Source organism: Prinia subflava, chromosome 2 (genome assembly GCF_021018805.1).
Source record: "Prinia subflava isolate CZ2003 ecotype Zambia chromosome 2, Cam_Psub_1.2, whole genome shotgun sequence".
Taxonomy (NCBI): domain Eukaryota; kingdom Metazoa; phylum Chordata; class Aves; order Passeriformes; family Cisticolidae; genus Prinia; species Prinia subflava.
Window position 1 is genome coordinate 36327535 of NC_086248.1, and position 27313 is coordinate 36354847.

The window sequence follows — 27313 nt, forward strand, 5'->3', positions numbered from 1 at the left end:
AGCAGAGTCTCTCCCTGTGTTGAAGTCAGCATTCTTCTCTAACTTTTTTTCCCATGGGGTAATAAAATCTCATTTGTTAAACTCCCAAAAAACATAGGCCTTTAGATTTTGCAAAGCCCTGACTCTCTTGGAAGGCTGCATTGGTACATGGCACTAGGCTGCATTTATTTAACCTTAGCCTAGTGACATTGCCACAAGTGTGTGACAGATGCATCACTAAGTCTGAGTGGTTCATAAACCCTTGTCTTCAGTTTGAGAACTAGGCTGCTTATGTGCACTTACAGTGTAGATTGCCAATGGTGAGTAAATTGGTCTTTCCCAAAATTATACCTGGAAGAGGAAGTGTTTGGAGATCTAGGACTTTTCTCACACAGTCAGACTTTGCTGACTCTTTTGTTGTAATTCAGTAAGTGGCTGTATGTATTTCAAGAGGTGGTGTAATCATCATGGCCCTTGTGCCATTCTTAAAGTCATAAAGCAAAATATTTTGAGGAGATTGCTGCTTGTATTAAAGATGCCATCTTCTCCTTTAATGAAGCACTGTGCTTTCATCAAGTAGGCCTTTGAACCCTTTAATTTGCTAATGTCCTTATAAGTGATGATGGCAATGGCCATCAAAATAAAATTTACTTTTTCATTTCCTGAAACAAGACCTAGAGCTACATTTAATAAAGGGCTTAATACAGAGACTCAGACTTTCCTCTAGTTTCTCGCTTCACCTGATTCTTGTGTTCTTTACTGCCTAGTGACATAGCTGCATGACAAAGAATAAGGTGTGCTCTTACTTAAAATGATATGTAATTTGAGATCTGTAATTGCTTTTACATCTATATAGCATGAAGCTTTTTAAAGTTTCATTCATAGCATCAGGATATTCAGAAATTGCATGTTATCATATTTAGAATAGCAATAGGTCATTGTAGGAATTCATGGAGCTGTAAATTGGTTGACCTTGTCCAAATTTTAGACATTCCTTGTATGCAAGTAATAAAAAATGATGTATTTTTGTGCCCCTTCTCTAGTGTACTAGGAGTGAAAAGGGAAAAAATGGTGAGACAGGTAGAAAAAAATGCCCTGAAAAACAAGGTCATCTAAGAGATGAAAAAAGCAGTGTAGATATCATTGTTTAATGTTGGAAGGAAAGATACTGCAAGAAAAAATTATCTCCTAATGTTACTGCAAATTTAAGGAATTTTAATGGCTAGATGAAACTCAGTTTGCTTCTGCTCCTTGACTGTGACCATCTGGGGAATGAGTGTGAGATGACAGATCTAGTAACTAACTTTTTCTCTGACTGGTCAGTACTGTTATAAACGCCAGGACAAATTTATTGCCAAATTCAATAGTTTGGTTTATTAACATCCAAATCACAAAATTTAGAATCAAATTATAACAATTTCAAACAATAAAAACAAAACAATACGAACCCCACGAACAGCAAACTTACTTGACCGAAGTTCTCCCGGGAAAAGTAGAGCCAAGGGTGACCCCAGAGACACAGGACCTGGCAGCCTTGTCTCTAGCTGGGTTCACAAACTTGCCCACCTAAAGACCCAACTTAAATACACTTAGTTTCCCCCTCGGCAACTTTCCTCCCATTGTTTCTCTAATCATCGACCATTAACTTTATTTACATTAATTCCCGAAAGGGTCCCCGGGCACATTCAAATGCTAATGTCCAGAGTTAGTCCTTGCTTTGAGTAACTGTCGTAGAGGTGTGTGATGACCGGTGTAAGTCCTCGCTGGCACGTCTTTGCTGGCACGTAGCGTTTGACCTGTTGCGAGTCCCAATGAGTTGAGCTGCACGTAGGCAGGGGCAAGTCGTTCTCACCTTCCATTTTTGGAACCCGGAAGATCAGGGAGGTGCTTTACAGAAATTCATACAATATATATCACAGTTCCCAATCTATAATTATTTATAAAACATGAATTAAATAACCATATTTCCCACAACTCCCCCATTTCTTTTCTTTTGTCAATAATTTTAATTCATGTTTTGTATTTAACTTAATTGTTTTCCTCTCTCGAGTTTCCCGTTCCTTGGAGAAACACCTGACCAGCGATTCCTGAACCATGTTTGCCTTTTCTGCTTTTCTTCTATCTTTCCAATTCCCATGTCCCTGACTGCCTTTGAGTGCCAGCTAGTTACTTGTGTCTTAACAGGGGTAACTTTTTGGAGGAGCCTTATGTCACACTCCCTAGAGTGATCCGCAGAGGCTTCCCTCTGTCTGGCCCAGCGTCTGTCGGGTTGCAACCGAACAACGGGGAAGTTTCTTCGCGACAGCAGGGGCTCTCTGCTCGGACCCTCGGGGTGGTTCGGACGGCACACCTCCTTTTTTAAAAATTCCCCACCGAGATTACTTTACTTGCTCTGCCACCCACGGCACTACATTAGTTCGACGGCACTCCGTGGCTAACACTTGGGCCTTTAGATCCAATTTTCCCTTTAACCCCTTTTCGTATATTGAATACCACCCGGGATACTTTGGTTCTATCAATCCCAAACGTGTGGCACAGTTTAAGAATCGCATAGTCAGAGTCTGTTTTTCCTCAGAACACCTGGGGCATAACCCCAGCGGCCCCCCCACCCCCACTTGCAGTGCACCACCCAAATTTCAAGACAATAATTGTATTTGAAATGGATATATGGATTGCAGGGGGGCATCCAGGTTCAGAGCAGCGCATGGATATTTCTTCTGCCATTTGTTTCTGATATCCTGGGGTTGGAGTTCTTTCTCTTTAAATTTCTGGAGCTCCGGATTCACCCTTCCTGATGTTCTAACACCTTCCTTCTGGTTACCCTTCCCTCTCTCAGTCCTCCTTGTCGGGTGGTTATTAAGTTTCCTTTGAGGCTCCTCTAGGCTGCAGCTTAATGTTTCCAGGGTGTTGGCATCCTCGGTGCAGCCGGACCCTCAGATCTCCGGGGGAAGAGATGACCTTCCATTCGGGGTTTTCCCTCGGGGCTGTTAGTTTCTTAACCCTGGAGGCGTGTGTCCAGCCTCTTTCAGCTGTTCGGATGGTTGTATCTGTAGTTAAAAGGACAAGAAAGGGTCCCTCCTAATGAGGGGTTAATGACACCGCTTTCCAAGCTCTGATCAGTACTTTACCTCCTGGTTGTATCTCATGAATATACATCGAAATCCTGCAACTTCCTCAGATTGAATTTACCTAATACAAAATTCCAAACCAGCCCAATACTACAAGAATATTGTATAAAGAGAATCCCTGTCATGTCTACCATTCAGAAAATCTGAATATTAGAACAAGTTATCTAATAGTACATTCACACCTTTACCATAAAAACAATTTTGTCCCTGGATCACTATGATTCTCACCTCACTATCCACCCAATGTACCATACCATCCAGAATTTTTCCCCTTTTTTGTACTGTTACAGGAAAAATCAGAAAGAAAATTTTACTTCTTATTAAACATACAAACAATTCTTTTTACATCCTACCAATACTTCTGACAGTGTCCACTGGATATATAGCGAGCAAACAATAAACACTAAGACTACTCCAAATCCCATAGTATTAACACAGGATTTAGCTTTTTAAAGAAAAATTCAGTTTAAAAAATCATAGATGAGCACAAACAATTTGGGCTTATTTCAAGAATCAAACTCAGCACATTCAGAGTGATTTGGCATACAAACAAACATTCATAAAACCCAGTATCCTACAATGCTCGGTGACAACAGCAGTTTCCAGGACAATCAGCTGTTAAGGTTACACACATCCTCACTCAGTTTCTACAGCCTCAGTGTAATGAGTCTGCACTGCTGCTAATTAACTGAACTACAAATTTATATTCCAGACCCCTACTCAGCACATTCTCAGATACACACAGCCAAAAGAAGGACGCAACTTGAGTGAGACAATGAGACCACCTTGTCCCTATTTTCGATGTGCACCCTGCCATGGCCATTCTCACTCAGCCTCCAAGAAGCATCTGCCTTCACAACTGCTTCTCACCCTTGCTTCAGCCACCCCTAATGATCAGCAAAATTAACACAATTCCAGAAGCACTATCGGACCTTTCAGCTCTGCTGTTAGCTTGATGGCGACACTTCTTATTTTGGTTTGTAATTCCACTGCCTCGTAGCAATTGTGACTACACTCCTCAGATCCTCCCCAGGACCGAAACTGGGCGGGGTTTCAAGCAGCAGCAGTACGGAGTTCTAACTCCGGGGAATTTACCAGAATTGCCTCATATTTCAATAGCCGGGATTCAGTAAGCCATTTAAAACATACCCCACCGGTTTCCTGGCTCCCGCCCACTCCTGTGTAAGAACTCCATACGCCGTGTGATTGCTAACATCCACGAAAAGCTGGAACTCCCGGTTAATATACCGGGGCAGTTCCCATCAACTACTCGTGCAGATCCGTCTACAAACCATTTCTCACAGACAGGATCAGCTGCAGACCCCTATTTCAGCGTGGCAAGATACAATCCTGCAGCAGTAGCTGAAGTGACTTCTTCCCTTCATCAGAGAGCCAATTCAAACAGTCAGTGAGTAGTACAACTTAATAAAGGATAACTTTAAGCAAAATTTGTACAAATTAAGAGAAAAACTTAAGACCTCACCCATAATCCTGGGGGAGTATTTTAACAAGACAGAAAAAAAACAAAGCACACCAAATAGAAGAAACTATTACAAAGAGCAGAACTTACTCTGTAATAAACCATACATTACTTAAATTCGGAACTTAAAACCCAGAAGTTTTCCAAAGCCAGGAGTCACTGTAAACATCAGGCCCCGGTAATCAGACAGCTTTATCTAGTACAATTATCAGAACATTAACACTACTGCTTTTTACTTCAGTCCAAAAAAACTTCACAAACTTAGCCTTTCTTAACAAACAAACTCGAGATAACTTGTGCCTAATTCCCAAAGTAAAGCTCCTGTATTTGCTATACATTCTTGCGTATTATTAAACTTAAATACACAAGCAAACACCGACCAAACTTAACACCGGTGACAAAATGCTGCCTCTCATACATCACTTACTCTCCACCAGAAAAACACAGGCACCAGGGCAACCTCAAGGTTCACATCCTCCAAATTGAGGAGCAAGTAAGAAGACATAATATCAAAGGGACAACACAAACCATCTAAAATTAAGAATCCCGGTTCCCAACTAGATAAAATACATACAGAATAGGAACTGCAAAGAATAAAGAAAAATCCTGTAACTACCAACACAGAGAATTATACCACTTTCCCAACTTAATACTAGAATCCTGACTCCAATTACCATTCCAACACTATCTCGACAGAAAGATTTAGTTTCCTGCCTCTCAACAGCCGCTTTAATTTGGACTTCACCGGCCACATGCTTCAACCTTTTGAAAGAAAAACTGAAACACACAAAACCCTTGCAGTACACTGTCTGCCAACACAAATGCCATATTCCTGCTCAAGCTGACAATCCGAATTCAAAATGTAGCAATTGTTTCAAACATAGACGAGCTACATCCACCATACTATCAACCTTTTGATTTGCACAAAATCCTCACATACAGTAGACAGACAACTAAAAGGAAGATATATTTTCAGCTTTTCAAGAACAAACACCTAGGTATTTCCTACGCATAAGTATAGCTCCCATTCTTGGTCTCTTCTCTCAATACTTTTATCTATTTTTGCTTCTTATTTCGCCTTACAGGGCGGTTTTCTGCCCCGGGCAGCCTTGTCTAATCACTTTAAAACTGCCGCTTTCCTTCGTCTCCCGGCAACCATGGACTGACTCGCCCTGCCGCTTGCGGGAAGGGGCGGGTTTCGTTCCATTCCCACGTTAGTGAAAAGAAAAAGAAAAAAAACAACTCCGCCGATCTCGTCCAGGAGAAAAAAAACTCTTAAAGCAAAATACACAACTCTAGGGAGTCTCCAAAATGTATTCAGCCTGAAGTAAAAGATCTACCACCACCAAGGAAAAGAGTAGGCAAGATTCCTTTTAATCCCTTTTCTATCTTTTTCTCCTTTTGCAGACTCACGTGAATTTTCGCATTTCTAATTTGCACGCTTCCCAACACCACTAGTTATTCTCTAATGCATTCCAATTCACCTTTGGTAATTTCTGTTTTGCTCTACTGTCAAATTTCTTACGGGAATGCTTCTTTTCCCCCATTTTTCCTCCCGGGCCATTCTTGCTCTCACACCAACTGTCCCACCCCGAATCCCTCCCGGGCTCTTCAAGATCTCCTTCGGGGGTCCTGGTTTTAGCCAGGGCTCTAACTGGTATATACCTGTCTGGTTTATTCTTCCACCCTTCGTTTTCCTTACCCTTCTTCTCTTTTTCTCCATATTTTAGCGTCGGTGGCCGAGGTGCGGGGTCAGGACCAGAAACGGGGGCAGGATTCCCTCTCGGGAATCTCCTTGAACGGGAGGGAGGTTTCTGGAGTGGCCGCTGAGCTCGGGGCTCCGCATGGGTCTCGGATGGCAGTGTTAACTCTGCCCCTGAGAAGGCCGGGGAGGAGGAAGTGGTAGGGGTAGGGGCTGGCAGGACGGGGGCCACCGAGCCGTGAGAGAAGTTTATCCCGTAGTCCAGTTCATTCCGTGTTTCCCTTTCCTCAGAACACAGCTTTACTCGTACCTCATACCATAACAGAACATATGCCAATTCCTCAAATTCTCTCCTTTTCTTCTTCGCTACATGTTCCCACAGAGCTTCCCACGCCCATTCGTCAAAAGTACCAAACACAGGCCATATAATATTAGGTCCTATCTCCTTTCCTCCCCAAACATTCATACACAAATAAATCATCCGATCTTTAGATGCTCCTCTCCTAATTGGGCATTCTTGCCAACCTTGCAACAACTTTCCTAATGGACTTTTCCGAGGAATTTCAAGATCAGCCCTCGCTGAGGTTTCCCTTAAAGAATCCTCCCGATCTCTGCTGAGATCTGATCCCATACTCCCCGTGGCACAGAAGTTATGGGATACCAAAAATTAAATCCCGAGTTTCCGAACTCGATGCCGTTAACTTAATGATCCAGCGGATGACCGTTCCGTGGATGTTCGGTTAACGGCGGGGCTCTGTAACCGCCACCGAAAAAATTAAGCGACCCCCCTGGTCGCGGTCAAGAAGGCTTACTCGTCCCCGAACTCAAAAAGGGACGTCCTCTTTCCTTCAGGACCCCTGGTGACCTCCCCCACCCCGTCGGGTAGCACTCACACACGAAGCGAAATATCACACGTTCCAATCGCTTCCCCGTCGGTCGGCCGTGTCCCTCGCGGGAGCAGCGGAAACGCGACCTTAAGGTCCGCTCTCGCTTCGTGATAAATCACGTCTCATTCACACACACACTCACACACACATACACGTTCTCAAGCACTTGGTCACCCCCACTCAACCACGCTATACTTACGGTCCTTTTCCTGCGTGGATTCTTCGTGCACTTAGATTTTTACGAGTGAAACAATACCGCGGTTCCAGGGGAAAACCCCTGCTGAGTTCCCGAGCCCCCCCAAGCTAGCTTGTCCTAATGCCTAATCCCTTTGCTGTTGTGGGTTCTGGGTTCGTAAAGCCAGTTCGTTCTTCCGGACTTACCCGCTCTGCCAGGCCGCTTTTTACGGCGGGGCGCCCCCCGGTCAGAAGCAGGGATCCGTAGAATATTCAAAACTGGCCCCGCTGTTGGGCGTCAAAATTGTTATAAACGCCAGGACAAATTTATTGCCAAATTCAATAGTTTGGTTTATTAACATCCAAATCACAAAATTTAGAATCAAATTATAACAATTTCAAACAATAAAAACAAAACAATACGAACCCCACGAACAGCAAACTTACTTGACCGAAGTTCTCCCGGGAAAAGTAGAGCCAAGGGTGACCCCAGAGACACAGGACCTGGCAGCCTTGTCTCTAGCTGGGTTCACAAACTTGCCCACCTAAAGACCCAACTTAAATACACTTAGTTTCCCCCTCGGCAACTTTCCTCCCATTGTTTCTCTAATCATCGACCATTAACTTTATTTACATTAATTCCCGAAAGGGTCCCCGGGCACATTCAAATGCTAATGTCCAGAGTTAGTCCTTGCTTTGAGTAACTGTCGTAGAGGTGTGTGATGACCGGTGTAAGTCCTCGCTGGCACGTCTTTGCTGGCACGTAGCGTTTGACCTATTGCGAGTCCCAATGAGTTGAGCTGCACGTAGGCAGGGGCAAGTCGTTCTCACCTTCCATTTTTGGAACCCGGAAGATCAGGGAGGTGCTTTACAGAAATTCATACAATATATATCACAGTTCCCAATCTATAATTATTTATAAAACATGAATTAAATAACCATATTTCCCACAGTACCTACTGTTCATTACTAGAAATTGCACCTTGATGCAGCATTCTTAATGGTTAGCACTGCTTCAAGTGTCACAAAATGCTGCACAAGGGCTTACTGCTCTCAGGTTTTCATGGTTTTTTAGCAGTAGCCAGTTAAAGTATGTATATTTTACTGTATGTCAGAAGCCTTCATGTTTTACAGGTAAGAAAACAGTCATGCAGAAGGGAACTAGCTGGCTTAAGATCCTCAGTAGGCTGTTCATTCACCCAGGAAGTGAACCATACTGTTTGGAGGTCCAGCCAGGTTTTGCCTTTGCCAGTACACATGGTTTATTGTGTGTGTGATCTGCAAGTCTGCCTTGTCTCACTGTGTAGTATGTAAAGTACATAAAGTACGGTTAATACAAGGTTCTGCTTAGAAATGTTTGTAGTTTGATAGGACTGGTGAGATAAATCCGGATGCACCTAGGTTTTCTGTTGTATACAGTTTATTGCACAATAATTTTAGCAATTTGCACAATGAAGATGACTACTATGCTTTTCTTTACCCTTTTTCTGGACCCCTTGATAAAATATATAATCTAGACATACCACTGTCCTCTCCCCATGACCAGCAGTGGAGAGGCTGATGGTAAGTCAACAGTTTCTGCTCATTAGCTGCTGTTCTCCAGTGCTGTACAAGCATGCTGCAGCCAGCAGCTGGCTGAGAGGGCCATGGACATGTGCAGTATCCTCATAGTTCCTTGCATTTACATTTGCTTTATCTTTAGCCTTTAATTAGATCCTAGAAGAAAGAGAGGGGCCTAGTCTTTCCCAAGAGAGAGCATCTTCCTCCAGGAGGACAGAACATGCAATTTGCGAGTGATCCAGTTTCTCTCTACCACCAGCCAGTCCTTCTTAACACCTCAAGCCTTCTCAATCACTTTCCCAAACTTTTTTTACTTTTCACTGCAGCTGTTTCTTTTTTCTTGTATTTCCTCCTAAATGCATTTAATTGTTCTCGGTTTCCCTCACTTCCAGGGAAATGTTCATACATGTAGGTTTTCTCACTTGAAAAATCAAATTGAGTGTGCCACATTTATTCTATCATGTTCTGGATACAATTCCTCCAAGAGAGTATGTACAGAGGACAGTTAGATTTTTACAAGAGGCAATGATTCTCTTGAGCTTTTTCCTGTCAACCTGATATGAATTGCCCTGTCAAGCCTTGATAACCATAACATACCTCACTGGATATCCTGGAGGACTGGAAACAACTGATGTACTGGTTCACACAGACACCATAGAAATAATCTGTCAAACACAACTCAAACCCCAAACAATTAGAGTTTAAGAACTGTTTCCTCAGAGATCAGGAAGTCTGAGGGGTCTGACTTGGATTGGTCACCGGCAGGAGGACATGCCAGGAAGATGAAAATGCAGTCTGCAGCTCTGAAAATCATGAACCAAGGCTTTTGATGTCATTTGCTAGGCTGGGTCTGCTGTTTGAGAGCCTGTCACGTGTATAGCCTGCTTGCTGCATGTGTCCAAAACTCCTTAGCCTCCTGCTGAAGGACAGTGGCTGTCTGAGTGTTTGGTGGTACTTCCATGGTTAGCCAAACATTTCTGACCTAGCTGTGTTGTAGGCAATTTAAGGTAAGAGTTTACACTGCTCCTTTGTGTTTCCTCTCACTTTGGTCAAGGGTAGTCTTTCAAATTTATAACCATTGGGACTGAATTCAACAGCAGCCATGTGACTTCTTGCTGCATGTAAGTTAACTTTAATAAAGAGAAACTGGTACACAGGTGCCATTACTTTGTCCACAGAGATAACTCTGATCAACTAACTGTGTGTGTGCACTGTTAGTTCAACTGAATTCCTATTTTCAACATCTTTCATTTTCACTCTTTATTTTTCAGTTATGGATTTTTATTTATTTTTCTGACTACAATGCTGTTGGGAATACATGCTGAAGCTCTGGAGAGCAATAGCTGGGTACACAAAAATGAACAAGCAACATACACATTGAAATTTCTGTCTTTAGGAAGTGTTGGAGTAAAAGGAGGGGTCAGGTTAGGACCCCCAGTTCTGTCGAGCCTCCATCTGGATCACATAGCCACCAGCCTCAGTAAAGTTCTGAAACATGCCAGCTTTGATGGCTGTATCAGCATATTTCAGAGTGTTTAAAGAAGGCAGCCTTCCAAAAAAACCTGTGAAGGTTTTCCCTTCACAGACCCAGAAGTAGCACTCGGTGAGAGGGCAGCCCACACCCTGAAATAGCCTCGAGATGAAACAGAAACTTCTGTACAGCCAACACAGCCTGATTTTATCCTCTCCCTTGTGGCAATGCTGAAGAGTTAACCTGCATTGCTGTTATAAGTGATTATTTTAAGTAATCCAGACTGTTGCATGTTTATGATTTTTAACACATACGCACTCTACTTTTAATATACTATGGGAAAACAATGTGAAGATGTGGGGGAAGGGTAAAAGTAATCTTGATCAAGCCTTGCAGCCTTGATCCAAATGCCATCTTAGTCACAATTTTCTTAGTTAAGGGCTTTGCTCACTTCTAACACTGCTGAGGTGGTGATGTGGGTGGCACGCTCGGGACTGGGAAGGATGTGCTTTCCCTCTGGGCTTCAGTGAAATACTGAAGAAGGTGATGGCACGGGAAGCTGATACCTGATGACCAGAGGAAGGAGCTCTGCTGGCATAGAAACCTTTCTCCATGTTGTCTTCCTCAGCTGCAGCCAGACATCGCTTTTTAAGGACCTCTAGCACACCTCCACCCTTCCTTAATTTCCCTGCCAAAAATGTAAGGAATGCATTTTACACACAAAGTAACCACGGACACACTCAGTACCTTTTTGGTTCACTTCCAGGGAGCATTGACATCAGGTAGACACAGAGGTGACGAGGAAAGAAAAGAATTAACAGACAAAAGGTTAAAAAACCACATTACTACTGACAGAAAAGATTAAATGCTCCATGTGCATATGTGATGCAAAAGAACACTGGTACATTTGCTTCAGCAGATGGAGTTACTGCTGCAGGTTTCTCTAAAGCACATGAATACAGCTTTATGTATGCTCTGCTTAAGGGTCTGAGGAAGTGAGTAGCAGGGAAAACGTAGCATCAAGGCCTCGTAGGGCATAGGCTGAGTTCCCCCTAGTGGCTTGCTTTGGCATTCCACAGGGGTGGCCCCGAAAGGCTCCATTTGGGGAGCAGCAGCTCATCTCTCCTCATTACAGTCTTGCCCAGAACCCATGCTTGTATTAGGCAGATGGAGGATATAATCACTGAGTAATTCTTGGTGAGGGCCTAATTGTAAGTTAATTTTAAGTCAGTTATGTAAACAGATTAAATCAATCCATCCCTGTATTTATTTTTCGTCACATGCAGACTCAACCACTCTTAAAATTCTCTGCTTTGTTCTGCTGCTTCATCGAATTGATGTCCACTGCTAATATTTGCTGCTGCTAATACCTGCATTAGGCAGAGGCTTTGTGAGATCCCAGTGAGTCAGAATAATCTATGCGATGTCGTCAGGCAGTTTGGGGAAGGGCTCTGCAGATGGCAAACACAGCCAGCAGCAGCTCAATCTATATTTGTGGCTCAGTGTAATGGATTTCTTTGTAGAGAATAGCAGTCAGTAATTTATTAGGCAAGAATATTTTTGAATTATTGTTGTTTGGTGTGTCAGAACAATGAAAGGATAGCAATCAAAAAGGAATAGAAGAAAATAAACAAAAAGGTTAATGTTTTTGGTTTTCTTCAGCTCATATTTTACCAAAAAGGCAGCTGGAGATTAGAACAAGTGGATTAGGCAGAAAACCTTCATTTCTAAAAGAAAACATCCGGTGTTCTTTTGGCACTATGTACAAAATACACTAAAAATAGTATCTTTTGTAAAACAGAAGCTCATGACCTATTAATGACTGCATCCTTGGAGATTTAAAAATTTAGAAAAATCACATTTCCTTCTGCAAACTTATGAACTTTGGAGGAAATTTCAATAAATAAAACTGTATGTTGTTGCTCTCTGTCCTGTTCTTTTATCACAGGATAAACAGTGTAGAATATGTCACAAATCAAAAAAGTTAGTTAGCTGTGTCTAACCCTGGCTTCAACTTAACAGTTAGCAAACAGCAAGGGACATGTATATCTCTGGCAACTATTTTTACAGGTTTGGAGGAGATTATAAATAATTCTGTTTTTCAGAACTTGACTAGTTAACTAGGCTGGTACATATTGTTAGTACGAACCTAGTCAGAACATAGAAGAGATATGTATCAAGTTATATATTTCCAAAGAAATCTCCTGTAAGCTCTTAGAGAGTAGTATAAAATACAATGCTTTTAAATTTCTCCTACAAACTTTCCTTTTTTAACATTGTCTTGAGTTATGTAACAAAAAAATGCATATTCTATTTCATCTATTGAAACCAGTTGGGGAGATGTTTTTTCTTCATCTCTTGTAACTCCAGGGGGAGGGGGGGCAGATGCCTTCTGATAATAGGCAGCTGTTAAAACCCCATGGGGCAGTGTTTCTTATCTCTTCCACCACTGTCCACCCCCCCGGGGATATCTTCTGTTAATGGGCCATTAAGGCTCACCAGTGACATGACACATTACACCATCCCATTGTGAGATGCTCTACCCAGTGAGGGAGGAGCCAACTATTCCTACCAAGATAAAAACTGAGCTGTAGGAACACCAAGTAGCTTGTTTTCCACTGGATTCCCAGAGGAAGACCGGACCCATCTCACCACCACTACAGGATCATCTCTACTCCAACAGAACCACATCTGTTTCACCAGGAGGATTTATTCAGACTGCTTCCAACACCTTGACCAACAGGGTGTCAGGTTGTATTTCTGACTCTGTCAAGGTTTCTAGGTTTTGTTTGTTTTTGTACTACTATATTTGTATATTTAATATTCCTAGTAAAGAACTGTTATTCGACTTCCCAAAACTTTGCCTGAAAGCCTTTAACTGCAAAATTGTAATCTGGAGGGAGAAGTTTACATTCTCCATCTCAAGGGAAACTCGCAGTTTTCCCTGGCAGACACCTGTCTTCTCAAACCAAGAAAAAAATATTTGTAATTATTTTGGTTAATTATGGTATTCATAAATGTAAATAAGTTATAATACTTTCCAGACCTCATGGATTTTAAATTTAACAATATTTTTCAGCAGTATATTTTGTAGATTAGATGCCCATTAAGTGACAAATTAAAAATTCACTGCTAAAAGCCTAAAAGCCATACGTTATCATAACTGAAAATCTTCCTCTACACAGGATAAAGCAAAACAGAAAAATTACAGCTTATCAAAATGTCCCTAATACTTTTAACTGAATATGCTTGACTTTTAAAATAGAATTTCTATATGAAAAACCAGATGATTACTTGTCTAATTTACCTGTGCATCACCTTTCACCGTGATTAACATAAGCCTAAACTAATCAAACTATTCACCTGATCCAAATGAGCTAATTCCACTTTAGAGCATGGATCCTATTTCATATTCACTCAGCCTGGCTTTCTGTTGAGTTAGCACTTTTTTTTTTTTTTTTTTTTTTTTTTTTTTTTTTTTTTTTTTTTTTTTTTTTTGTAAAATTAGCAAAGCTTTTGGCAGGTTTTGCAAGACTTGACAGTTTGGCCTCAGCTCTGTTCTGGGGGAGATTATGACATGGAGGTCTCGGAGTGTCACTGTGCCAGGACAGATTTTTCTCTTGACAATTGGAACACCAGTTCCTGAATCTGAGGACCTTTTCTGGGAGCTTGACACCGATTCTTCCACATTCTTTGACCTTTCCCATAATGATTCAGACTGTGACTTTGTCCTTGATTACCCCGCTTATCTACAGCATCCTGGAAATGATCTGGTCTGGAACTGAGAATGTCATCTCAGTTCTCAAAGCTCAGCTGTGGAAGTGTCACAGTGTCACCTATACTCTGACAGGCAAACCCAACACACTATTATTACAGCACTTCTTCAGGAAAACTAAAGTATATTTTATAGCAGAAATTACATCTTAGTCATGCATCCTTGATCTGTCTTGTCAATTCTGTAAACAGTGTTCATATATATTGCTTGGTTTTCTATCTCACAACACTGTTTTTCACATTTAAGAATAGTTTCTTTGCATTCAAATTTCTGACAGCTCTGGATTTGTGCTACCAAATTAGTCATGTGAAGAATAAAAAGTATTGCTGTGAATTGAATTAAATCAGCAGCAGAATAAATATAAGAAAACATTTTAAACACAGCATTATCCCTACCATCTCCTCAAAAGAAAATGGTGCTGACAGGTTTTTGTGAATCTAGGGCTTTGTTCAAAGTAATTTCATAAGAACTTTCCTATATTCTACATGTAAATGGAGTGTTCCTGTTTAAGCACAGAATCTGGAGGAGATAAAAGCAAATGAGATACATAACAGATGAAAACTTAGGGACATCCTGACCAGAAAGCTAAATAAAGCTTCATTAATGATTTAGTCCTGCATAATAATGGGATAAAGTGCACTTCACCCTGGGACATTTACATGTCCGGACAAATCTCATTCTTTGGCTTTTTAACTAAGCGTGGGTCTCCAGTCCAGACAGCAGAACTTCTGCATTACTGGGGAGAGGACATTCAAAGCGCTGGGAGAGATATTTCTGAGAAAAAGCAAGTACAAACATGCACACCAAACGAAGTCAGTCACAGAAAATGTCACCATGGGTCTAAGACCTGACTTTACAGACACTTATACACATGCTTATTTTTTCTGTTAGTGAGTGGACCTAGTGATATGACAATTCAGAACCAAACTGAGCAGGTACTGAACCTGTGTTCCTGCTCAGGGCCTTACCAAAGTTCTATGTTTGCACACTAAGCTGAAAGTTACTAATCATTTCCCCACAAACTCTACATATACCTTCATCATTTTCATTCCCCTTGCATTATGTATATCCCACAAGGGCACTAAGGAAGCAAACGTGATAGATGGTGGTCACCCCATGGACTAGGATGAGACCTGCCTTGTGAGAAGGGTGTGTTGTTCCTTCACCATCACCTGAATGATGTACTCATCCAAAGGGCTGTTTGTGCATCCTTTTGAGGCAGGAAGAAACGTTGTGTGCTGCAGGCCTTCAATTTGATGGTCTCTAACCCTCCCCAGCCAAGGAGATTACATCAGATCTGCTGCCATGGGAGGGCAGCAAGGATTTATGACTGCTTGAGGGGAATGTCTGTGCATAGCATGATGTGGCTGCAGTGCCAGTGTGCCTCCCTGGGACCTCCAGTGGCCATGGTTCATGGTTTGTATTATGTGAAGGAGCAGAAAGAGATGTCACATCTGTTGTAGGAAATGAGATGTATATTTTGAGGATATTGATGAATTATAATAATTCCTCATTCTCTTGCAAGACAGACGTGTGGCTCCCAGATGGGGTATCTGAGATGTTTCTCATGTAAGCTGAATACCTACCCCATGGGGAGCACTGCAGGTCTATCTGCACATTTGGAGGTTGGAAAGTTCCTCTGGCACTCCACAAAAATTGCTTTGCTAAGGCTCACGGTATTAAAGTCTAATGCAAGCAGTAGCTCCCAATAAATGACCAAAGGTAATTGAGGCTGGAAGTCTTCACTGAGTCTCGGGAGTCTTCTGGGCCTGCCTCCTGCTCATGGAGGGGTGGCTGCTAGGTCAGGCCAGGTTACTCAGGGCCAACTGTGATCATCTGAAATGGTGCCTGGCAGAGGGTTGGATGGCTATTGCCTTCAGCCTTTCCTTGCAATACAGGATTCTCCCTGTCAGAGAGTATAAATAGCTCTCCATAATGGTAACAGGTTGGGTTGGATTTAAAATCAATCTGTCTCTGTTACCTGTATATTGAGTTAAAGGGGCTGAAAGATATAAAATGTTTAAGAATGAACAGGATTAAAAGAATAAGCAGATTTAAAAAATCACAATGGGTCTTGTGTAAAGTGTTTTGATTCATCAATTGCCATCTAAAATCAAATGGTTATTTAGTCTAGTGTCCCTTGAGAGGATTTGACCCAGATTGGTGGAAAGCATATCCTTATGTTACAAACAGGATGCCAAGTACAGACACTGTACTCATAACAGAATTGAATGTTTGTATGTATTTAAATTGTAAAAGTTTGAACAGATTAAAAAAACCTAAATTATCCATACTGCATAATTAATTGATTAAATTGTTTTACAAACAGGATGTTCAGCAGGCTTAAGATAACTCATTCTCTTTGCCAGGTAGCAAATAGCAGTTTTGTATTAACTGGCCATAAAATCAAATGAATACATGCTGGAACCGTGAGCTTCACACCATGTTACTCCACAAGCAGAGCTCAGTAAAGCATTTGACCTGTCTGCCCATTGTGTCTCACAATCGACAGTGTTATCCAATTTTTCTTTTTCTTTATGCTTTTAGAAGGATTTATATGCTCTTTTTTTAAGGGACATTCTGGAAAATGGACACAATAATGAAGATTGGTGACATTTACAAAATAGCTGATGAGGTGCGTGAAGACACTTGATGCTACAGAAATAACACAATTCAGAGATTTTTCCCATTGAAATTAGCAGTAGAACTAATGAATGGTGTATACCTTAAAGCAAATATAAGAGGAGAGTTGAAAAATCTGACAGTCACTTTTATGTGTGTGGTGCTGATTGAAAGTACTGGGCTGTAGTCTGTTCTTTGGAGAATGAAGTCTTTTTTTCGTAAGTATCCTTTAAAAGTAAAAGGTGATATCATAGAATCAGTACCCAGCCTGACTCCAGAAGAGACATTGCTAGGGCTAGAAATTTAATTTTGCTATTTTGAGTCACTCACTTGGACTTTCTGCCAATCTGCAAAGTAATCAGGCTAGAAAATCTTATGATAGAGGCACCTGCTGCTAGGAAACCCAGATTAATATTACCAGCACATATTGAGTAGGCTACTGAACAGCCAACACATACTAATGATGCCTGGGCTGCAAAGTCAGCTGGCAGCCTCGAGACACCCCATTGTTGGTCCCCTGAGCTCTGCAGTTCCAAAGCTTCCCAGTACCAGCACAGACACTTCTTCACAGAGCAATGTTACCCTTTCTTTTTGAATTTATTTATTCCAAAGTAGGTCATGCCTTGCCATCTGCTGACACTTAAAACCCACAGAGGTTTCCAGATTCCCTGTGTTCTCCTGCAGTTTGACATGTATTTTTAATACCCTGTTGCTCTACCTACCTGCTGTATGTACTGAGACTACTAATCACAACAGCTTGTTCAATCACTTAATGCAAATGAGTGCCGGTCTTGAAGTAACATACTAGAGGTGAGTATGGCTGAGAGGGGAGGGAACACAAGGGCCTGATTTTTTTGCCCATGGTGAATCCTGGGCAATACTGCTTTCAACAAAGAGGTGCTCATGTCCACCTGCTTTCTGCTTCTCCAGCAGCCTTGTTGAAAGCTTAGGAAAGCAACCAGTCCCCAGATAGGTACACAGTAGCTCTTTCCAGGCTGCAGTTAAATTTGCTTCTCTTGTTCTCTAACGGTGAGCGTGTGAATTGAAGAGTATTTCACATCCACAGTTATCTTTGAGTTCTTTGCACAGCATTCTCAGCTCTCTGCCATGTTCATTGTGAATTACCCACACACTGTGAGGATGATTAAAAAAAAAAAGAAAAAACTAGTGCTCCTGATTTAAAGTAACAACATTCAAGTTATCCACAGGAAGATTTCTGGAAAGGCACATGTCCATATGCGTGCAACACTGGCATCGCACACAATTCCTAACAAATATCCTTGGTACGTGGTACAATAAGCAGCAGTAAGGAGAGGGGAGCTCACATATATGTGATATAAGACATACATACAACATAGTACAGCATACACAGACATTGGTACATGAACCTTGTGCCTGAGAATGTAGGAGATGGGCTTTTAATTAAAGGAAGTAGTCCTGACCACCTTGCTACTAACTGGGTGTTAGCAACAGGAACAAGGTTATAAAGCAGTCCAACAAACTGCAGCTGAGGGTCTCTAAAATGGGCCTTGAAAACAAACAGCTTAACTCTGTGCAACAACGAACACGCTGAGGAAACTAAAGATCTTGGGCTAGAAACAACTAGAACACATCACCTAAATTTGCCAGAAGTCACTGGGCAATGTGTGACTTCACCTTGAAATCATCTTAACCATTAATGGAAAGCAAAATGGATTGGACTAGTTTGTTTAGTAATACGGTTTGACCTCCACTGTTTGCAATTGTCAGTTCTTGTTCACAGGTTTCTGGATGCCTTTGTTTGCTTGAATTTTAAAAATACAAAAACATATTTGTTTCATTTCACAGTGATGACCACACAAGTTCATAACGACCCCGAAATTCTGGCAAAGTTCTGCACGTGTGTTACATTGATTTGAAGAAATCCAACTGCACTCTCATGAGTTATCTATACAAAATCAGCAAAGTTCATAGTATTGTAAATTAGAAATATGATTATTTCAAGTAGGCATGCATTTGCTTTTTTTCCCCAGAAAACCAATACCAATTCCCACAAACCTGCAAATTCACTATACCTGTAAACCTCGTCAGCAGTAAACCCAGAAGTATTTAAAGTGCAAACATATTCAGTGTTTACTTATATTTGTGATACTACAAATTAAATTTAAAAAAATATTTAAAAATCATTGTATACTATAGTAGTTATAGGTACTGTGTTATTGCTTTGTATATTCCCACTGTGACTAGATAAAGTATGGGTTTGAATGTATTGTTTGAAATTAGTATCTTAAACAAATAATTATTAATGAATCCTTAAGGCTTCTTGTGTTTGTATTTGCATAATTAGTACAAATCAAGAACAAAAATAATTGCTCTTTTTAATGTAATTTCCAGGGTATTATGGAAAATGTCAACACTTAATAGAAGTGTTTTTATTATTATGCAATATATCATACTTCTGATTTTTAAAAAAATAATAACGTAAAAGCTTTGAGGGTAAAGAGATTTTCAATTAGACACAGTAAGCTGCTGGTTTTCTATCTTAATAGCTCCTCAGTACCACTAAATCCACAATCAAGAATTTAATACTAATTTGTGATGTCTAACAGATGTAATCCATTTAAGTTTCCTGTGGATTGCAAATATATAATAAATTTGCTGTCTATCTGCAAAATACTATTCTCATATGAAACAAATTAGAGGCTCTCACATAAATTTCGTGAGAAGAAAATGTCCATCTATATTTAGACATAAATTTAAAAATAGAAAATTGTATATTGAATTGTTTGAGTAGTCATCTTCTGTCTGTTTAACCCAGAAATAGATACTGGCTATGAACAAACAGCTGTAATACTTCAAAGGCTCAATGTATTAAAAATAAAGAACTCTAAGAGCTGAAAAGTACTTTCTTCTTCCAAGGGAATAAAAGAGCTAGGACCTAACTGTGGTTCTGTTTGAAACAACAGCAAAACTATTTCTAGCAGCATAGGATGTAAATAACTAGTGGCATAACTAAAGGGTCATTTTAACATCAGGAAACATAAGATTTTTTTCTTTACTTTGAAAAGTTTAACACAGTCTCGATTTCGTTTTTCACTTACGTTTGTATATATGAAAAAATGTTATTAACCATTTTTAAACTGGGAGCTGAGAGAAGTAATTAAATGTGTGGAGTTCGTGTAACAGTATTTGACTTTGTTTCAGCTCTATCAGGATTTAACAGGGAAAACATCTGGTCTTGTGCATACAGGGATAGATTAACTCTCTTTCAGAGGTAGAGGAGGGGCAGTTAACACCGATGGGCAGAGCGGCTGCAGTCTCTGGCCATAACACACCTACCTGTTCTCTGTGTGTTTGCTTTCCGTGCTGTGGTCTGTGAGTCAGCCAGCACAGCCACAGTGGGAAAGCTGCAGTCCCTGCTCATTGCTGTGCTCCTCTCCTGCCCAAAGGTGAGGTACCTCAGGCTTTCAAGAGGAGCTGGCAGCCACAGAAACTTAAGCTTTTCACATCGCATCATCAGTTTTTCCTTCCAGTGTTTGTTGCCCAGTAGTCAGTATGACTTCATGCTGATGCCAGAATGATTTTTGCTTTCATATTTCTTTCATTTATATAGACTATTGTTGTACAGTTACATAGTTCCTAGCTAGCTCCAGTACTTTTCCCCACCCTGATAGGCAGAAAGACAAAATACATTCCAGAAGCTCCAAGGCCTGGGGGCTCCAAGGCCCCTATCCTATCTTGATTCTTCCTGGGAGCCAAGGTTGAAACCACCTCTTTGAGACACATTTTCATAAACAAAGTTTATGAAAATAAACTCTGGGGTCTACAGAAGAGGTGGAACTAAAATGGGGCAATTATTTCATCACTTGTGCTTCTAATTGAGGATTCTTGTCAATTATGCTAATTTGCTAAACTTATAAAACTGTATTCACCCTGTGCAGGGTGGGCATTTTTCCATATCTGTCCCTTGGAGACCTCCAATAAAGACCAGCCTTTATATTACCTCCTATACTACTATTGTCTTGAAAGTGAGTTGTTTTATTTCTAGGTCTTTAAGGTATCAATGCCATGAAATGAACCACCGAATTTTGCTGGCACTAAATAAGAAAAATCTGCTCTTAGAGGAAGAAAGTAACTAAGAATCTAAGTTACAACCAAATATAACAAATAATATGATGCTTAAATAAAACAAACAAAAAAGGCTCATATTGTCAGTAATGAAGCTGTTTTAGCATCAAGTGTCTTGAAGAGACACATATTTGATCAGGCTGCTTTCATCACAAATCTTTTCAAACTAATAACAATATGACTGTATGATACTGCTAACTGCAGAAATTATACAAATATAAAAATTGATCTATAGTATAATGTGAAATAATGACCATATCACAGATTAAAATACATATGAAAATGTAACAGTGTAAGAAACAAAAGAGCATAGTTGAGGCAGGATATTTTTATTGGAGGAGTGAGAGGGATTCAAAGGCATTTTCTGCTGAGGTAAGATCTCTAATATTTGACCTTTTCTTGCTGTTACAAAAGTAAAATTTGAGTATGAAAGAGAGAGCAAGCAGTCAGTAAGTTTTGTGTATTAAGAGTCTTGGATACCAGTAATTTAATTCTCTGTTTACATTATGCTGTGCATACATCTAAGAGCCCCTGAGTAGCTGATAAGTTTTATGTAAGTCTTAAGAGAGACAAACCAAGAAAGAAATCTAAGTTTATCTAGCCCTGTCCTTTTTTTTTTTACCCTAGAGCTATCTGTTCTAATTGGCAATGTTTAAGTCAGACAATTTTTGAACTTTTCTTGGAGTTAAGTGATGTTCCTTGTTAAAACAATCTCACCCCAGTTGGAAAAAAAAAAGGCAAAAATAGCTACAGCTAAGCCCTTGCTGCATTCTTGCAGCTTTCAGAGTGCAAATGAAAATCTGCATCAGATAGAAAAGTACTGTTTGTTAAACCAGTCTAAAGCTGGCAAAGCTCATACCAGCCTTTGTGGCTAATGGTTCATGAAAGCGATTGTTTTGAAAATAACTGTGTCGGTTTAAAATATTATTGCCTGTCTCCCAGAGGATACCACCCACACAGTGGAGTCAGCAGACTGAGAACACAGATAACTACAAGCCGCTTCAGGATAAAATCCAGTGTTTAAGGCATAAAATGCCAAGGGGGGTGGGGGCAGCTGGAATTAAGTGTTTGGACTTTGCAGTGAAACAGCTCAGAGGCAATTGTGTCTCATTCTGCCACCAGAGCTGGAGCAGGCATCTTTGGCAGGCACAAAGAGCTGGGGCCAGCAGCAAAGAGCCACGGTGAGAGTGTCTGAGCTTTAGCCACATCTTTCACCTTTCTGGTACAGGTTCACAGCATTTCGGCAAATGGTGAGGCCTTAACCACTTAACCACTAGCTAATAAAACACGCTGTGTGAGGGATTTCAGATTTAATTCTGAGTATTTTACATGATGTAACCAGACATTAAGAGGGAACAATAAGCTCATGTTTTCTGTCTCAGTCTGCTCTGAATTTTTGACCTCACTGTGATTAACTCTTAAGTGGTGGGAATGATATGTCTACAGGGAGAAGATTTTACTTTTCTGAACACACATTTTTTCCCTTAATAAGGAATGTAGAAGACATGTAGTGGCATCCTTGGTCCAGTAATGGTTAAAAGAGACAGTATGCTTCAGTGACTCAAGCCATTTCTCTTCTTGAGTTCCTTAAAATTCTTCGGCTCTGTGTTGATATTGATACTGTGACCTGACCAAGGAAGCCCTTACCATGCTTTCTTTTTAAACACAAGATTCACTGTTGTACCATTGTATGTCTTGACAAAAACTTCCTAATATTAAGCTGTTTGTAAACCAGACTGGAATGTCATCTTAGGCAGGCCAGTGTATAGCTCGTACACACAACAGCCTACTTTTGTTTTTAATACTCACTGTGCTATTGTTTTTAAAGCTTTGGATTTTGGCTTGAAATCCAGGCCACACGGAATTTAACAGCCAAACTTTCACAGAGTTCAGTCTGATCTGGATTTCAACCTCAATGCCTAATGTTGCTAATGTGGGATGTGGTAAACTTGATCATCCAGTTTTTTATGGCCACAACAGATGCTCCTTCTTTTAGACCAATGGAAAGCTACTGAACTTCATCCACCCTCCGAAACAAAAATACAAGCATTTGTTTACAGGCTGATTCCAGGAATATGAATTTAATTAGCAGCTGTGAGGTTTGTTCTTGTTTATTTATGAACAAATATATGCACAATTCTTGCTTTTCCCAAAGAAATGTTGCCAGGGTTGCATTTCCTCTATATAATAACAGTATTTTAAACATTCTCATCCTCCATTATAATTTGTTTAGCACAATCAATATATCATCATAGTATTTTTATCCAGCTTTTTAAAAAATGGACCAATATTTTTTCCTCTGTCTTAGAAAACAACATATTATGGTTATATGTTTTTCATTTTGTAAACTTATAATTTAGAATGACTATAATACAACATTTTTGTAATCGTGACCCAAGGCACAACTTACAGAAAATGAAGGTATTGAACAAAAATGTTTTCTTCCTCTTGAAGATATTCAATGAATTTTCAAATCAGCATATAAGGTTAAAAGACTGATGCCTTCTCCTAAATTAGAAGAAAAAACATAATAGTATAATAACTGAGACCTGGAATTTTCTAATATAAGGAGCAAGAAAATTATTGCTAATTTGAAAGATACTATCCCATCTCTGGGGTAAATATCCTGTAGTTCTACAACACAGACAACACACACCGACAAGGAGACAGAATAGGAACAAGAATAGGAGTGCTAAGGCTCTTTATTAAAGGAATGGAAGCCTCATTAACATGCATCTGTTTCTTATGAATAAAATAACTTTATACCTTGTCCTTTGTCTTTCCTGAATTGGTCTGATTTCAGGAGTCACAGCAGTGTTTTTATTGTGCCAGGTTAAAATTTCTTGTTGCCTTGCTTAGTCTTCAGCTTATGTGAAAATGTTTCTTTGCTTTGTTCACAACCAAGCCCCCCACTTTGCTTTAATACATGCTGCAGCTGTGTTTATTTTTAGTTCTGTGGGCTGTCCTTGACAGTGATGCTCCCAGCAGCTCTGTCAGGGTAGGATTTATCAGAGTGGCTAAGCAGCTCATGTTTCCACACACCTAGTCTCACTACAATTTCCTTGTCCTGGCTCTTTGTGGATCTTTGCCCAGTTTAACTCACTAAACCAACAGGAAATTACCTAACTTTTTGAATAAGCTATATTTGTGCCATTTTAGAGAACTGCATCAGCTCAGGTAAAGGTCCCACAAATACCAAAGGCAGCCTAGTGAGTGGCACAAACTCTTGGCTGCATGAGGGAAAATCATGGTGGAACCGTGAACTTTTAGTAGCAGAGACCTATTGTGTGTCTGGCAAAACTGTTTCCAGATGAAAAATGTCCATTTTTCTTTTCTAAGCAGATTTTTACTGACTGAACTAGCTCATTGAAGGCAACAGGGTTGCTGGACCCACACAAGAGAAGCAGCAGGAGCACATTCTAGGACATACGGAGGGAAACTCCTGGTCAGCAAGTCCCTCTCAAGGAACCACACTTGCAGGTTGTACACAGAGTGTGCAAATTATATGGGATTGTGAAGTGGAACATACCAAAATAACATAATTATTATGTGAACTGATGTTCATACTAACTATCATTACCAGTTTTCAAATGTGCAAATTGGAACTCTCAAGCTGGCATAAACTCTGTCATGCTTAAATTGATACAATTATTTGCTATCTTAGTGCTGCATGCTTCACAAATCCTCAGCAGACAAAGAGGATTCCAACTCTATTCTAAAGTTAATTTCAACCAAATGAGACAGTGGTCACATTAGTAATTCAATCCTCTGATTATCTGAGATATCTCAGTTGGAAAGGAAAACCGCAAGCTGTGAGCAGATAACATCATCCCTAAAAGTAATTTAGCTGTGCCCCATGAGCAGTAAATTTTCCTGGAGGAGCCAGGGCTAACTTTGTCCCACTTTTGGATGCTGGCATTCCTGTGCACTCTCTTCTCCTTCTTCAGCCCTCCAAACAAGCAGCCAGTTTGTTTGGAGGCAGCTGCCACGGTGCAATCTGTTCTGTGGCCAAGCCTCAGCATTCCTGTTAGCTGTGGCTCTGAGGCTCAGCATCCTCAGTTGTAATGCCACACTGCTGATCAGGTATGTAAAGCTATGGAGTGTCCTGAATGAATCTGTGCAGGTTCAACACGACCCTGTGCTTTTATTGAAGAAATACACAACTATATAGTGAACAGCAGTGCCTCAAGGAATCTAGTAGAAAAAATTTATGAGGTGTTTTTTTTTCCCCTCCTCACTAAAACTTAAAGTGAGAGCCAGCTTTTTCCATGAATGCAAAAATGGCTGAGTTTGATGTATGCCTAGAGTGATTGCTCCTAAAGAATGCTGGCCCGGCACTATCCTCAGGGACATTCTGCATCCTCCAAAGGGCTTCCAGCCCTAAAAATCCCTTGGCAAACAGATCTGAATTATGTGACCCTTTGCTGAGTATATGGCCCCTCAGCTGTTGACAAATAATTACTGCATGCATCCATAAGGATAGTTCAACACGAATCCAGAGTTCAAACTAAGTTCAGCACGTTTTGAGCTTGATGGCTTTATTCCACTTGGCAGAATGTGGGGGTGGAGGAAAAGAACCGACCATAACCATAATACTTGTTGTAGTATGTTGCAAGGGTAAAAATAGCTCGTGACAAATGTAAGGCATGAGAGCCTGAGCTCTTCTTGGAGTGACCAAGGGTCTATAGGGTTTGGGTGTCACTAAGAGAAGAACCTCCCCCATCTTCTGTGGAGAGTGGAAACCTGCAGTTCAGCACACCAAAGCACCTCTCCCATTGACAGAAAAGTTGTGGAGAAAGAATCCAGGGGATAAATGAATATAAAGTGAATTTCTGGTAATTAAATAAATAAAGGAAAAAAAAACCCAAACAGAATTAGTAATTTTGTTCCTGTTGACTTCAATTTTTATCAGGTATGGTTTGGTTCAATAGGCAGGTTCTTTGCTATGTAGCCTGTATCTAAAAACTCCTGATCAGGCTCTCACAAATCTGGACTATAGAAATCCTAGAGAAATTTAAAGATGAAACCCAAATCCAGTCAGACAGGGCTGGAAAAAAAATTTTCCTGGTTGGAAAAAAAATGAAGATGTTGAAGAAAACAGGGTGTTTCCAAGCCCAGAAGAGCCACAGGACACTGCACTTGAATGCAACCTCTGTGCATTGTAATGTTAACACATGTATGTAACAAGGCATGTGTTCCATCAGTATGTCTTAGGTTTTTTGACCCAGTGCAAGAGGCCAATCCACACTCAGAGTCAGGTATTTGATTTATTTACAGTTCTGCACAGAAAGGGGCGCTGGGTGGCAAAATCACTATCAAAACATTTCACTACATACACATTTTAGCAGAAGCATGACTGTTCTTTGGCTACAAGTTACATGTTTCTCCTGTTACTTAGTGTTCTATTTTTATTGGCTGAGTCCCTCTTTTCTTGTGATAATTAGTCCATACACTCTGTCTTTCCCTTCTTTTGAGTCAGGGGGCCATGAGTTGGTGGTTACGATCTCCCCCTGACAGAATTTCCTTTCACCCAGTTGGAGCTGATTTCAGCACAGTTACTGAATAGGCTTTTTTAGTTTCTATCTTATCATGGGAGCTCTGCCAAACGTTCTTGTGGCCTGTAAATTCTGCATTCTTTCTATCCAGTATCAGTGGAACATCCTCCTTCCCAAGCTTTTTTAACACCACCCTCTTCCCCCACCAGGTCTGAGGTCACTGAAGCACACCAAGCCCTGAAGTTTAACAAGGCAATTCATCTTTCTAATATTTTATGCTGGTTTGGCTGGTGTGGAGTTAATTTTCTTCACAGTGGTTGGCATGGGACTCTATTTTGGATTTGTGCTGAATACAGGGTTGATAACATAGAGATGTTTTTGTTATTGCTAAGCGGGGCTTGCACAGAGCCAAGACCTGTCCTGATTTTTGTACTGCCAGGCTGGGAGGGGGCTGGGGGTGCTTGGGAGGAGACACAGCCGGGACAGGCAACCCCAGCTGACCAAAGGGACATTCCAGACCATGGAACATCATGTTCACTATATAAAGCTGGGGAAGATGTTTGCAGTGATGCCATTTGTCTTCCCAAATCACCGTTAAGGTGTGGTGGGGCCCTCCTGCTCTCCTGGGGATGGTGGAACACCTGCTTGCCCATGGGAAGCAGGGAATTCATTCCTTGCTTGGCTTGTGTGCGCGGTTTTTGCTTTCCCTATGGTACTGTCTTTATCTCAACTCGTGAGTTTCTTACCTTCACCCTTCCGATTCTCTCCGCGATCCCGCGGGTGGGGAGTGGAAGGGGCAGCGAGGGAGCGGGGCCCTGCAGCACAGCCGGCACGGGCTACGGGCGGGCCCCCCAAACTCCGCCGGCCGGGGACGCCGCGCTAGGCACGCTGGGACGGAGAGTTCCAGCTGGCCGCCGCCCGCAAGCCAGGCCG

General features: G+C 40.9%; 1 long non-coding RNA gene across 1 annotated transcript; it reads right to left on the minus strand.

Annotated features, from left to right (window-relative positions):
• Positions 1 to 9820: 9820 nt before the first annotated feature.
• LOC134546661 (uncharacterized) lies at positions 9821 to 27249 on the minus strand. Its single transcript, XR_010079240.1, has 3 exons — positions 27127 to 27249; positions 23296 to 23393; positions 9821 to 11069 (listed from the first exon to the last, which is right to left on the minus strand). It is a non-coding gene; the product is annotated as an uncharacterized LOC134546661 (long non-coding RNA).
• Between the last annotated feature and the right edge of the window lie 64 nt (positions 27250 to 27313).